Genomic DNA, 15,551 nt, shown 5'->3' with positions numbered 1-15,551 from the left:
ACGCTCTAATGATTTAGCTAGAGTACCCAAGCCAGTAACCTTTGGAGTCATCAGCTAAGTTTCCCACTACACTGTAAAACCCAAAGCTCTAAAACAATATTTGGTTTATGTATTGAAGACTTGGACCATGTTAAAAGGTCCTTGTAATTTAAACATATTGAGTACCTTGATCATTTTGTTTCTTTCTGAGTAATATAAAATTCCAATTTTCTATTAATCTAAACTATGTTTGTGGATTGATTAAACAGAACTCAGAACCCTCTATTGACGTTTACTGAAAACTACTAGCCTGGGCAGCATTCCTTTTCGGGTATATGATCCGGTCGGGAGCGACCGGATCGCGACAAACCGGAAAGACGTCTCACCCCAAAATAGGTCCGTCCTAATAAAATCCTAATAAAACCTAATACATTTTTTTTTAAGATATAAATGTGAGTGTACTTTCCGGAGACTATTTAGCGTCTGTATTATCCATATTACCCCACGGGGAAATTATATTCAATTTATATAGGGATTGGGGAACCAAAACAAAGCGGCACCGCAAAACCGGATCGCGACAACCCGGAAAGAGGATTCTTTTTTCTTTTTTTTTTCCCTAGACCGGATCATATGGGTCTTTAGTAACGCAGACCAGGCTTTCCTCCGAGGTGGAAAGACTGGTGATGCGAGGTTAGAAAACTACTAACGTGCGTGTGACGTCAACATACGTCAAGACGTACATGCGGACGTGACTCTGAATGCTTTTCTGCAATGGCCGCTGGTCCTCTCACTGCGCTCCAACTTTATTTTTCTACAAGCTACAATATAAAAAACACTTCCTTCAACAATACATCGTCTCACCACGTCAACTGTAAGTATATTAAACTTAAAATCAACAGTTGTTTTTATAATTTGTCGATATTACGTTCGTTTTCCATGGCGCCCTCTAAAGTTTTGTTTGTGTGTGTGTGTGTGTGTGTGTTTTGTCCATAGACTGTATAAATGAGAGGTTGTGTCCCAAACGAAGTGCGTCATATTAACATGGATTAATACGTATGAAAATGTTGTTAATATCATGCTGTCTCAAAAGAACGAAGCCAGATTTATTACTGCTAATAATTTGTGCGCGCACCAAGCCAGGGTTGACATGTCTGATTATTATAAGTGCATTTATCCTTCTTTAAAGTTGCCTGTATATATATTGTTTACTTTGGGCTTGTTTCTAACGTGTAGTTGCTTATTTGATACAAAATAGATAAACATAGAGTTAAAAGTGCTCATGTAGCCTATAGTCGCTTCTTTTAAACTTGTTTTCTTAGACCTGGTTGCTTATTTCTCTCAAACTCTGGCAACACTGACGAAAGGCTGCACGCAGTGCACACACAACCTCTCGTCTGCAGAAAAAGAAAGAAAAAAAAACATTTCTTTACTCAACAAAACAAAGACAGTTTTATAGAGTTGAAAGCCTGCTCTACTAAGTATAAACACTTGACCCCCCACCTCACATCTAAAATACACTTTATGACCAAAATGTAAAATAATCCACAGGAAGGAAAACATTTTTTAGTTTATCCGCTGCGCCCCCTACAGATCTTGTCAATAGAAACAATCCATTAACCGGATCTGTAGAGGGCGCAGCAGAGTAACAAAATAATAGTGTAAATAATGTATTTACTGATCTATAGAACACGATGCAACTACATTGAAATGAATTATTGTCTTTGTAGCTGGGAGACCTGCCACCTAGATTATTTACCTGATTCTAGCACCATCAAATTAAATGTGAGTTTCTCCTTTGATTTTAAATATCTTTGTTGTCCTTATATATATATAACAAAACAATATAAATAGTGTATTTACTGATCTGTAGAACACGATGCAGACTTATTGATGAACTTATAACCCATTATATCAGGGAACACGTGTGTCATTTCAGATTTCTTTGGCTATCACTGATTCTCAAACATTTTCATGTCAAGGACCCCCAAAATGATATGTACTTCGCCACAGACCCCCATCTAAAAATATTATCTTCCAGGAACCCCAAAAAGCAAAGATATTAATTAAAAATATTTGCTTTATATACTCAAAGATCTGCACAAATTTTCTTGATTTAAAAAAAACAACAACAAATCTACAAGCCGGACTATGAACTTGTAGATCTGCTATTTTTTAATAGCCAAAGTATAAAATAATGGTTTAAGTGGTTACACAGATGCATTCCTGGTTTCAATAGCTTAAGTAAAGTTGAATATGTTTGCAACTATTTAGAAATTAATTATTGTCTTTTTAGATGTATACGTGCCACTTAGTTTCCTGACCTGCTTTCACCAGCACCACCTGGTTTCCTGTCCTGCTTTCACCAGCACCACCTGGTTTCCTGACCTGCTTTCACCAGCACCACCTGGTTTCCTGTCCTGCTTTCACAAGCACCACCTGGTTTCCTGGCCTGCTTTCACAAGCACCACCTGGTTTCCTGGCCTGGGTTCAACACCATCAAAGTAAATGTGAGTTTCTCCTTTGGTTTTAAATGTCCTTATTGTCATATATAGATTACATGATATACATAGTGCATATGACAATCCATAGAACACGATGCAGACACATTGATGAACTAATATTGATGAACTCTTAACTAAAGTATTTTGCAACCATTTTGAATTATCATCTTTGCAGCTTTTTGTACATGCCACCACCTCAACCTGTTTGAAGGGCCTGATTTGTCTCCAACCCAACAACCTGTCACTACTGTCAAATTAAATGTAAGTATCTCTTTCATATATACATATAGTTGTATAGTTACCTTGCCATGATGTAACTCCAAATATCAGTGAGATAGCTTCAATAATTGCTTAAAGTCTTTCTTAGCACATAAGCAATTGCAGATGAAGTAGATTCTGAACATAAAATCCAGTTCTGCATATTGCTATAGTGCTGTTCACTCGACAAATGTATGTTCCTTATAAATGTGACATAATTTAAAAGTCAAACAAGCTTTCCAATGGTTTAAAAGTTATTTCTTCTTATGTAGGTGTATGACTTCCAGTGGATCTCAAACCACAACCAACCCTTACCCAACACACTCTACGCTAAGATTCAGCTTGTCTTTACGATTTCAACATTATTATTATTGCATGAACTTTCATCTTTTACAAACAATGAATTCAATACCTATAATTCTAGCTTCACATGTGTACTTTGTATAGAATGTCATATCAGAAAACAGAGCCTTCAAGCATAAAGAATAGTTACACCCTTCCAGTCAGAGCACCTGTGTCTTGAAGGAGCCTTGAAGGAGCCTATGTCAATCCTGAAAAATCCAAGCTCTGAAAGCACAGATGCCTACCCTGACCAAAAGGATTGCCATTAAGGAAGTGTGTTGTTAGGATTCTGTTCTAACATTAATCACTTATTGATTCCTTTGAATCTATAAGCAATTAACAGTTGCACATCCCTACCAGCATCTACTAGCTTATGCCACATTCTGACTTGTACTCTTGCCTTGAAGACAACTGTGTCCGCCAGGATATGACTCTTATCTGGAAGAGTATAACTTTTCTATATGCTGCAAGGCTCTGTCTTCTGATATGACATTCTATAAAAAGTGCAAATGTGAAGCTAGAATTCTGATCATTAAATTAATTGTTTGTGAAAGATAAAAGTTAATGCAATAATAATGTTGAAGTCGTAAAGACAGCTAATTTATTATATCATGTATACAAATAATATCTTGACCTATTCATCATGGACTGTTCATCAGCCAAAACTGAAATGGTATGCTTTCTGCCTAAATATTGAACCTAAAACATGGCATGTGGCAATCAAGTTCAGCATAGAAGTTGTTAAGCTGATTCTGGTTTGTAATTCACTGGAACTCAGCATACACCTGCATAAAAAAACAACAACAAGCAAACATGGAACAAAAAGTTCAGATGTTTTGACATTATGTCTTTTTTTTAACAATGCTTCATATCTCAAACACAGCTACCCAAGAAATAGTGGACCACTTAAATGGCATGTTCTCTTTGTCCAAGCGATTGGTCAAGCAGGCTGTTTATGAGATTTTGCAGCAATATGGTCACAATATTACAGATATTACCCTAGATGAAATTGTCAGCGCAATTATGGACTCTAACATTCTCTTTACTGCCACATCTGCAGGTGCAGAGTTGTCTTCTTCCCAGCAAAGAAAAACAGTTATCGAGCAGAGCTATCCATTGGTAAAGCCAATACAAAATTATTTCAAAAGGTGTTATAGAAGGAGGAGGGAAGAAGATGTCATTTGCACTTTAAGTGGATCCATTACGCCTCAGATTTAAAATGATAGGACCACACACTGGAAATTTGTCATACTTTTATATAATTTAGTGTATGCATACCTTTTATACAAATATAAAACATTTATTTTATCAGTATTTATTACATTTTTTTAACTTTTTGTGTCAGTATTTATTTTTGACTTTGTATTTCATGTGTGTGAGTGTTATAGAAGGAGGAAAATATGTCATTGAACAGTGTAATAGAAGATTTAATTTGGACGGTCAGTTACTCTTGCTGTTCAAACTGAAAAGCAAAGGGTGTAAAGGTTTGCAATGTATGTGATGTTGAATGGTTCTTCGTCTGTTCTCAGGTTGACTCTTAGAACATAGATTGTGGTTGATAGAAGTTGACTGTAGGAGTTGACCTTGACATTGAGTGCTTTGGTGTCTGTGGTGAAATGCATCAGTCAGTTGTGTCTTTGTGACATTACAACAGTCAAAAGTGAACTCTAATAGACTGATACCCAATTTTACATTTTGAATGACACAATAATGGAATGACATCCAGCACTTTGTCATGTATTGATCGATATACCACTTGTACCATACCATGCCAATCCTAGGCTTTTTTGAAACACAAGTAAGAACTATCAAGCACTATTGACAAATACTCATCAGTCATGGAACAGACTTTCATATTAGAAATGCTACCACAAAGGTAGTCAATCAAATCTGCATACAACAGACCTATGACATCCTATTATAAAGACTCATTCTAAATAGTTGTCACACTTTGGCCGTCTGCTTTCCAAGGGTCCCTCCTGGAAAAATCAACCTCAAAGTTTCCATTGACATGTTTTGGAAGTCTAGTTTGGCCAGGCAGAGGAAGTGAACAAAAGACTCCTCCATGTAAGTGTCCCATTCTGACTGGCTTAGAATGCACACATGCACCTAGTGCTGCTTGAGGTATAATCTCTGAATGTCTCCTTTCTTTTCCAATGCTGCTTTTGAAGGAGCCAAACTGCTCTGCAATAATCCATTTACTCCTCCTTTTGTCACTGGCTGAAATGCTGGTATCATAAATGGCTTTGCATGGTGTTTCCATTGCATACAGAAAACTATCATCTCTGTATTTAAAAAAAAAATCCTTAGCAACTTTGATGAGGTTGGGAAATCCAACAAAGCTCAACTGAGCAACCTCAATCAACACTTTCTTCACAAAATCTAGAAAGCAAATAGAAAACATAGTGAACAAACTGAAGTTTATGAAAAGCTATTGTGACAAAATTATGACACCAAACACATCACATTACCTGCGATGTCCCTGAGCTTCTGGACAGCAGGTTCCTCCAGAAATTTGATTTGCTCCTGCACCATGGTCTCCGATGTCTTGTAGTTGATGAACCCAGGCAAGACAAATTAAACAAAGCGATGATGCAGAAGTACTATGTTTCATGAGAGGCATCTGTTGGTCTTGTTGAGTTGGAAGTTGTCATTGGATTTATTGCAAAGAGTGCATTATATTTTCATTGTTATGTCACAAGCTGTGATTTGGGTGATTATAGTACTACTCAGTGAGGAGTATGGATAAGTATGATGTATGATGAACCTTCTTGACTTTATTGTATTTCCGATCCCCGTGGATCGCCATCTTGAACTGGGTTCTCAGAGTGGATTCTGCAACGTCTTCATTGTTCTTCTCTGAGAGATGTTTGCTTTGGCACCACCAGACCCTCCCTGTATTGTTACTTGGCTTTCTACTTATTTTTGTTCACCATACTTTGTTAATAAACAACTTTTCAGTTCACCTCAACCTCTGTCTGTCAAGTATGTAATTTGGGTATATGTTACCATGACTTCCTCATAGACCACCAAAGGTGTGTTTTACAAAAGGTTAAAACTATATTAAAGTTGCAACAACCAATATCAGTAGTCATTACCATCTAGTAGAACATTTGTTTTTTAAATGCAAACTTTCATAAGTCATGCCTCGTTTGGCCAAAAGTCATGAAAGTTGCTTACACTTGTGTCCCCAACAATGTATTGAGGTGATCATGATTTGGCATTATTAGGTTTACACATAGCAATTCTTGAAGATGGGCTTAAGCATTGTTTTACTGAGGTAGGTTAGGGTTAGTGAGGGTTTAAAATGCTCATGTTAATTGCATGGTCTTTCTCTCAAGTTCATTCTTCAATTTTTCTATGGCTTATTGTGCACATTACTTACTTATACTCTAGAATTCATGATTTGACTTTTTTCCTAAGTTACCTGTCATCATTGTCCCTAAACAGTCTTAGAAGATGATTTTTTAAATTCACTGTAATACAAATAGGATGTAAATGATTTGAGCCACAATGGCCTTTGCTGCCATCTCATGGTTTAATGTTGATATGACGGTTTGAACGTTATAAGATTACAGAGTAATATAATTGATCAAAAGTAATTGTAGCAATAATGAAATGATAAGCAATTTATTCAATTGCTTGGGTGTATCTAGAATAGCAAGAATATAGGATTAGACAAAGTAATACCTAAATAAATAAGTGTTTAGGAAGCAGCATTGGTGTGAATTACTCCTTTAACACCACTTCACTAATAAGATTGAGAAAGCCTAACATTGTTCAATCATGAGCTTTTTCATATTTAATGCCTGCAAATGATTTTGTATTTTATATTGCATTCAAGTATTGTCTTTTTACAGTAGTCTCATTCTTGCTGGACTAGAGTAATGCTTCCTCTGAAACAGTAGATAAATAATTATTGAGAAAACTACTTCATGCTAGATAGACTCATTAGACTGCCATAGACATAGGCTATAATCAACAGTTCAATTATGTACATGATACATCTTCCTATCAAGGAAAAAAACTCCAATGCCTTGAATGAATGTATTTATTTATTATGACCATATTTACTGCACAGTACTGTACATATAACTACATTGTATGGGCTGACATTGCACACCATCACAGTTGACAGAGATCAGCTTCAACAGCAAGACGACATGTCCTTAGCTGTGTCTGTCCCATGTATGGATCCACTCCAGTGTTATCCTGTACTCAGCCAAATGATAGAAACTAGCCATAAAAGTATGTGATCCTCAAATTGAGTTGAGGGATCTTCAGAGTTCCTTTGAAGGTGGTCCAAATTGACCATTACAAGTCTGTAACTCTAAGAGTGTAGAAATAGAACCAAATGGACCATTAATCTATGAATAAATGCAGTGTTGATGTATTCTTCATGTACTTGACACTGATTTTTTGTTGAATCTCACCACATTTGCATATTTCACAGAATACATTGTAGGTCAGAGAAAATGTAACATTGTTTCTGTGATTATTTTAAAATGTGAATGCATTAGGTCATTATATTATGACACTTTATACTAAGTGATGGTCTCTGTCATGGGGCAACCCATGCCCTATACATACAGACACTTGGGTTAAGAGCATTGCACGCACACACACACCACAGGTGCGTCCAATTCTTAATCAAGACCACCGGCCAGTTTGGAAGCAACTGTTGGAAGTGTGGCAGATCGGTCTTAACCAAATGTCAATACTATAATGTCAATACTGTTGAATGCATTCACAAATTCACAAGTAATACACACAGACTTTACAGGGATAAAACATTCAATTCATTGTGTAACATGTGTTAAAGGAGTTGCTCATTGTTTGTCACCTGTAACTCCTCTGCAGTATTGACACTGTGGGTTTAACTGCCAAACAGAGCACAGACTAAACCATGTAGCTTAAGTAGGGGAGGTCCCAATGGAAGGTGCCATGTACTGTAGAGGAAGAGGAGTGTTTCACAATGTTTATAGCAAAGTATTCTATGGTATTCAAAAATGAATTCAAACACAAAATGGTGTTCAGTCTGAAAGTACAATATCTATTTATGTGTCAGGTTATTCATGATATATTTGTCATCTGGTAGATAAGCTATTTTTGAAGGTTAATTGCTTCCTCTGCTGTGGTAGGATCCTCTCCCATAAAAATGAGACTGCAGTTTTAGAGCTTCAGTTATGCTCAGGCAGGCAGAGAGCTAAGAGCCCAGTCAGAGTTGCCAGGGCCCCAGTGGTGTGTTCTAGATTTTTTTGGAAAGTATACTAAACAATTCCCCCCAGTTCCCTGACACACACGACACGCACACACGTATAATTAAATGTAAAAAAATTGCACGCACTCCATGCGTGCTTCTGCCCCACACAAACTCAGCCAGGCCCACTCAGGCCCAGATTCACAGCGTACACTGAGTACACTTACAATATGCTTTGTAGTGTTATTTTTGTTATTCAAATACATCTGCACTGTATGAAGCTACACTGACTTTGGTGGAGGAGAAGTGGGAAAAATAAAAACCACAAGAGCATTTCTGACTGTTTTTGGAGTCTTGAGCTCAAGTCAACTTTACAGTCTAAATTTGATGTTTTGTTTTTGCCCCCATTTTCTTTAGTAGCTTTGCTTTCTCATTACTATAGTCAAATAAGGCTTAGAATGCTATGCCATATATTGATTAAATACTTTACAAGCAGTTTGTCAAACCAGGAATATACACTTCAATATAAGGCCTGCTAAGACAATTTTAAATCCAACAAAGCCTTTGACTTGTTTCCATTGAGGTCTTTTGTACTGAATTCAGAGAATGACATAGATTCCTGACTGGGAATTGAATCTGGGCTGTGGTGTTGATGTTTTCTTATGTAGGTGTATTATTCTGTAGGAAATGTTGATGCATTGTACAACTATGTGGTATGTTCTTCTGCAAACATATAAAATGTAGCATTTTATATTTATATAACATTTTAAAGAATGAAAACATGTTTGTTCAATAATCATTGATTTTATTGATTTTCTTGGATTTCTGATCCCTGCAGATCTCCATCTTGAACTGGGTTCTCAGCATGGATTCTGCAACAGGCTCTTTCTGCTGCTTGATGCTCTCAATCTTTGTCTGGATAGCAAAGCAAGTGGCAATAAAATAATAATAATCACTAGAGTACAGGAGTGGGCAACTTTGATGAAAGAGAGGGCCACTATATTTCCATACTCACTCCTTAGCAACTTTGATGAGGTTGGGAAATCCAAAAAAGCAACCTCAATCAACACTTTCTTCACAAAATCTAGAAAGCAAATAGAAAACATAGTGAACAAACTGAAGATTATGAAAAGCTATTGTGACAAAATTATGACACCAAACCCATCACGACAACAGACCTATGACATCCTGTTATAAAGACTCATTCTAAATAGTTGTCACACTTTGGCCATCTGCTTTCCAAGGGTCCCTCCTGGAAAAATCAACCTCAGTTTCCATCGACATGTTTTGGAAGTCTAGTTTGGCCAGGCAGAGTAAGTGAACAAAAGACTCCTCCATCTAAGTGTCCCATTCTGACTGGCTTAGAATGCACACATGCACCTAGTGCTGCTTGAGGTATAATCTCTCAATGTCTCCTTTCTTTTCCAATGCTGCTTTTGAAGGAGCCAAACTGCTCTGCAATAATCCATTTACTCCTCCTTTTGTCACTGGCTGAAATGCTGATATCATAAATGCCTTTGCATGGTGTTTCCATTGCATACAGAAAACTATCATCTCTGTTTTTTTTTAAAAACAAATCGCCTTAGCAACTTTGATGAGTTTAGGATATCCAAAAAAAGCTTCACTGAGCAAGCTCAACCAACACTTTCTTCACAAAATCTAGAAAGCAAATAGAAAACATAGTGACCAAACTGAAAATTATGAAAAGATATTGTGACTACATTATGACACCAAACACATCACGTTACCTGTGATGTCCCTGAGCTTCTGGATAGCAGGTTCCTCCACAAGTTTGATTTGCTCCTGCACCATGGTCTCAAAAGGTCTTGTAGTTGATGAACCCAGGCAAGACAGATTAAACAAAGCGATGAGGCAGAAGACAATCATCATTTTGTAATTAGTCATTTTTTGGGGTACTATGCTGCATGAGGGGCATCTGTTGGTCTTGTAGAGTTGGAAGTTGTCATTGTATATATTGCAAAGAGTGCATTGTATTTTATTATTATTTCGCAAGCTATGATTTGGGTGATTATAGTACTGCTCAGTGAGGAGTATGGATAGGTGTGATGTATGATGAACCTTCTTGAATTTCTGATCCCCACAGATCTCCATCTTGAACTGGGTTCTCAGCATGGATTCTGCAACAGGCTCTTTCTGCTGCTTGATGCTCTCAATCTTTGTCTGGATAGCAAAGCAAATGGCAATAAAATAATAATAATCACTAGAGTACAGGAGTGGCCAACTTTGATGAAGGAGAGGGCCACTATATTTCCATACTCACTCCAGAGAGGCACATTGCATACAGAAAACTATCATCTCTGTATTAAAAAAAAAAAACAAATCGCCTTAGCAACTTTGATGAGGTTGGGATATCCAAAAAAGCTCAACTGAACAATCTCAACCAACACTTTCTTCACAAAATCTAGAAAGCAAATAGAAAACATAGTGACCAAACTGAAAATTATGAAAAGATATTAGGACTACATTATGACACCAAACATATCATGTTACCTGTGATGTCCCTGAGCTTCTGGATAGCAGGTTCCTCCAGAAGTTTGATTTGCTCCTGCACCATGGTCTCAAAAGGTCTTGTAGTTGATGAACCCAAGCTAGACAGATTAAACAAAGCAATGGCAGAAGGCAGAAGACAATCGTTTTGCAATTTGTCATTTTTTCGGTACTATGTTGCATGAGGGGCATCTGTTGGTCTTGTTGAGTTGAAAGTTATCACTGTATATATTGCAAAGTGTGCATTGTATTTCATTATTATTCTGTCCTTTATAATTTGTCATTTTTTGGGTACTATGTTGCATGAGGGGCATCAAGTTCAAATTTGATTAATCAACATTCACTTGTAGTGGAGTAATATTTGACCAGAAGTATCTATACTTTGACTCAAGTACTGGAGTTCAATACTTTATTCGCCACTGATTTATCTTAAAACCATGTAATGGATAACACTACCTACCAATTACAAACATCACTTTGTAAATCAGTAGAACAAACAATTAAAAAAAACATTATCATGATTACAACAACAGACAATAAATGCTTCATCATTGAGCAAACTCACCCTGGTCATCCAATGCTCTCCTACCGGTGGTATCTGTGGAAGACGGCTTTAAATGCTTGGTGAAGCCATGTGTCAAGGACCCAAATGACCCACAATGCAAAGCAAGTTAATTGCCCTTAGCAAAGCCTGAACAAATAAGCAATCCATGCTGTATGATAAGTTACCATATATGAGGTCCAATTCAGTCTATCTAATGGCTCAGTCACTACACTGTCTACCTACCAGTCTGAAGGTCTCTGGTTCAAGCCCCAAATTAACCATTGCATTGCACACAACATGATCATTTCAATTAATGCATGTGCAATTGTTGAAAAAAGATAACATGAAATGCTTATTTGAGAGTATGTTTTTTCAAAGTATGACATACTTCATTGTGAAAATAGCCCATCTACAATATACTTCATTGTGAAAATAGCTACAATATCTACAATTTCACCACTTTTCAGATAGCAACGCTTTGTGACATTTTTTAGCTGTTTGCATGAAACAATATCTCTTTTTTCAGAGTTTCATGTCTGTTGGTCCAATGGCTTCCAGCTTAAGTGTATATCTCACAACCTCAAGGTCACCGGTTCAAGCCTCACTTGGTGCAGACTTCATTTAAAGTGCATTGCAAACAACAACACTATGTCAATGAATACATGTGCAATTGTCAAAGATAACACAAAATGCTTATTTGAGAGTACGTTTTTTCAACATATGACATACTTCATTCTGAAAATAGCTGATCTACAATCTCACAACTTTTCATGGTTTGTGAGCTTGTAGATCGGCTACTTTCACTAGTTTTGGTTCTGAGGAGATGTACAATTTCTTCATTGGTAAATGGTTTGTTAACAAGTGATCTTAGTGTTAGTGAAACAGGGGCTTGGTTCATGAAAGAAAGCAAGAGTTTATGATCTTCAACAGACAATGTCAGCCTGGACAAAGCTATAGCACTATAGGTAGTGTTGCAGCCTATTAGTCTGAAGGTTGAGAGTTCGAATCCTGTTAATGGCAGTAGGTTGAGATGTCCAATCAAACCATTATGTTTCCATCTCTCTCTCTCTCATCAATCTATTGTTTCCATGTCACTCTCTCTCTCTTCAATCTATTCCGTTTCCATGTCTCTCTCTCTCTCTATTCACTGGCCCCGTATTATCGCTGCTTGCAGCTATATTACGAATTGTTTTTCGCTCCCTCTCAATTCAAGGCTAATCTTAGTTCTGGCTTAACCGTGCTGTCGCTTTTTACGAAACCCGGCCATATGGTAGATGGTCATGAAAAACTATCAAGAAATAATTCTCACAATCTTTCGTCAAAAGGTGGCGCTATAGCACTCAATTGAAAATGCCAACTTTGAACAGGTACAACTCATGCCCTGTTTGACCTACAGCCATGAAACTTCAATACACACATGCGTCTCCTCATGATGAACAACTTTCACACTCTGACTTTTGACCTCTGACCTTTAGATCTCCCACCATTTTGAATTATATGAAAAACAGTCATTGGCTCCTAACTTCTGCATTTTTTCACTTATGGAAAATCCGTTGGAAATTTTTGTAGGCAGTGGTCCAAAGTTCAAGTGTTAAACGTTTCGTGCAGATTGCTCAAAAATCCCAGGAGGAGATAGATTTTAACTATTACAGTTTTATGAAAATTATTCATCTGTGCCTAAAACATACATGCAGACTCACATTTCTTTGAAACTTTGCAGAAATGTACAGGGTCATTCCAAATATCACTGAAACCAATCTTACTCCAATTGGCCAAAAGGGGGCGCTATAGCAATTTTTTGAAAAGGCAGACTTTAAACAGGCATAAGTCATGCCTCGTTTGGCCGAAAGTCGTGAAACTTGCTTACACATGTGCCTTGACTCATGAGGAACACACGTATCGATTTGACCATTAAGCTCCGCCCTTAGATTTTTCGCAATTTTGAGCAGTTTGAAAAATACTTGTTTTTGCCAGTTCTGGCTTAACCGTGCATATGCTTTTTACGAAACTCAGCCATATGGTAGATGCTCATGAAAAACTACCAAGAAATAATTCTCACACTCATTCGTCAAAGGGTGGCACTATAGCACTCAATTGAAAGTGCTAACTTTGAACAGGTACAACTCATGCCCTGTTTGACCTACAACCATGAAACTTCGATACACACATGCGTCTCTTCATGCCCGACAACTTTTGTGGTCTGACTTTTGACCTCTGACCTTTAGATCGCCCACCATTTTGAATTATATGTAAAACAGTCATTGGCTCCTAACTTCTGCATTTTTTCACTTATGGAAAATCCGTTGGAAATTTTTGTAGGCAGTGGTCCAAAGTTCAAGTGTTAAACGTTTCGTGCAGATTGCTCAAAAATCCCAGGAGGAGATAGATTTTAACTATTACAGTTTTATGAAAATTATTCATCTGTGCCTAAAACATACATGCAGACTCACATTTCTTTGAAACTTTGCAGAAATGTACAGGGTCATTCCAAATATCACTGAAACCAATCTCACTCCAATTGGCCAAAAGGGGGCGCTATAGCAATTTTTTGAAAAGGCAGACTTTAAAAAGGCATAAGTCATGCCTCGTTTGGCCGAAAGTCGTGAAACTTGCTTACACATGTGCCTTGACTCATGAGGAACACACGTATCGATTTGACCATTAAGCTCCGCCCTTAGATTGTCCGCAATTTTGAGCAGTTTGAAAAACACTTAGACCCAGGATTTTTCAGCTATTTGCGTGAAACTGTATCATCTGTGTGATCTCCTTTTTCACAGTTACTTATCTGTTGGGCCAATGGCGTGTCCCTTAAATGAATGCCTCACAATCTCAAGGTCGCCAGTTCAAGCCTCACTTGATGCAGACTTAATTTAAGTTGAATTGCAAACAACATGACTGTATCAATGAATACATGTGCAAATGGTAAAGATAATCTGAAATAGCTTATTTGAGAGTACGTTTTTTCAACGTATGACATACTTTATCTGAAAATAGCTGATCTACAATCTCACAACTTTTCATGGTTTGTGAGCTTGTAGATCGGCTACTTTCACTAGTTTTGGTTCTGAGGAGATGTACAATTTCTTCATTGGTAAATGGTTTGTGAACGAGTGATCTTAGTGTTAGTGAAACAGGGGCTTGGTTCATGAAAGAAGGCAAGAGTTTATGATCTTCAACAGACAATATCAGCCTGGACAAAGCTATAGCACTATAGGTAGTGTTGCAGCCTATTAGTCTGAAGGTTGAGAGTTCGAATCCTGTTAATGACAGTAGGTTGAGATGTCCAAACAAACCATTATGTTTCCATCTCTCTCTCTCATCAATCTATTGTTTCCATGTCACTCTCTCTCTCTTCAATCTATTCCGTTTCCATGTCTGTCTCTCTCTCTCTCTCTATTCACTGGCCCCGTATTATCGCTGCTTGCAGCTATATTTTATCTTGGCGTTCACATTAAAGGACTTACTTGGCTCTTGTTGTTGAATAAAATACAAATAAAATCCCCCCGGACAGTTCCTCAGGACTGGGGGACATCAAATTTCTCTTTTGGGTCTCGATTTAAAAAGGTTGAGCACCACTTACATAATGCGAGGAAAGTCCACCCTGGTCGACCCCATTACTGACATGGAACATCCGACAGGAATGCCAAAAGACTAGAATTCTCACTGATTTTGGATTTTGGAACACTTTCAATGCCATGAATAATTCCGCATGATTAACTAATGATCAAATGCCCTGGAGGCATCAATAAAGCACAACAATACAGTAGAATTTTTAATTCTGTACCCAGCGTTGTCTTTATTCAATTCAATTCAATTCAATTTTATTAAAGTGTCAAATCACAACAAGTTGTCTCAAGACACTTTACATGTATAAGACCGGGAACGCATCTGTGTGTCATTTTAAGATTTCTTTAGCTATTCTAAAATAATAAAGATCTACAAGCTCATAGCGCGGCACAAAGTGTCGCTACTATTCTATTCGAATGGGTTAAGGACAAGCACCAACAGTAGGCTACTGTATATAGACATAATGGATTGTGGAAGGACACCATGAACCACGAGGCCTGTGAAATACATAGCAAGCAGTGGACAGAGCCAATAGCTGGCATACTGTAGGTGTTCTGCAGTCACAATTCTTAAATGAGACGATTCTAAGAAGACCCAATGTTATTTTCCATAGAGAAATGACTTTACGACCCAGGGGATGAACGAGTGACGT

At 37.4% G+C, this 15,551-nt stretch overlaps 1 protein-coding gene and 1 long non-coding RNA gene across 3 annotated transcripts in view; one reads left to right on the top strand and one right to left on the bottom strand.

Moving 5' to 3' along the window:
- LOC311050670 (uncharacterized protein) overlaps positions 1 to 15,551 on the bottom strand; it is a gene marked incomplete at its 3' end in the record, with an annotated part of 728,236 nt that overhangs the window by 514,254 nt on the left and 198,431 nt on the right. The gene's annotated exons all lie outside the window — the stretch shown is intronic.
- LOC311051041 lies at positions 733 to 6,038 on the top strand. Of its 2 annotated transcripts, none has more exons than XR_014601367.1 (4): positions 733 to 850; positions 2,314 to 2,486; positions 2,656 to 2,741; positions 4,141 to 6,038. It is a non-coding gene; the product is annotated as an uncharacterized lncRNA (long non-coding RNA). The 2 variants fall into 2 exon arrangements; XR_014601368.1 differs by having other exon boundaries at positions 746 to 850; positions 2,273 to 2,486.

The sequence above is a fragment of the Gymnoscopelus microlampas genome (genome assembly GCF_963454915.1).
Source record: "Gymnoscopelus microlampas genome assembly, chromosome: 8".
In the NCBI taxonomy this organism is placed as follows: domain Eukaryota; kingdom Metazoa; phylum Chordata; class Actinopteri; order Myctophiformes; family Myctophidae; genus Gymnoscopelus; species Gymnoscopelus microlampas.
The sequence above is the reverse complement of the archived record's forward strand: the minus strand, read 5'-3'. Positions and strand labels throughout refer to the sequence as shown.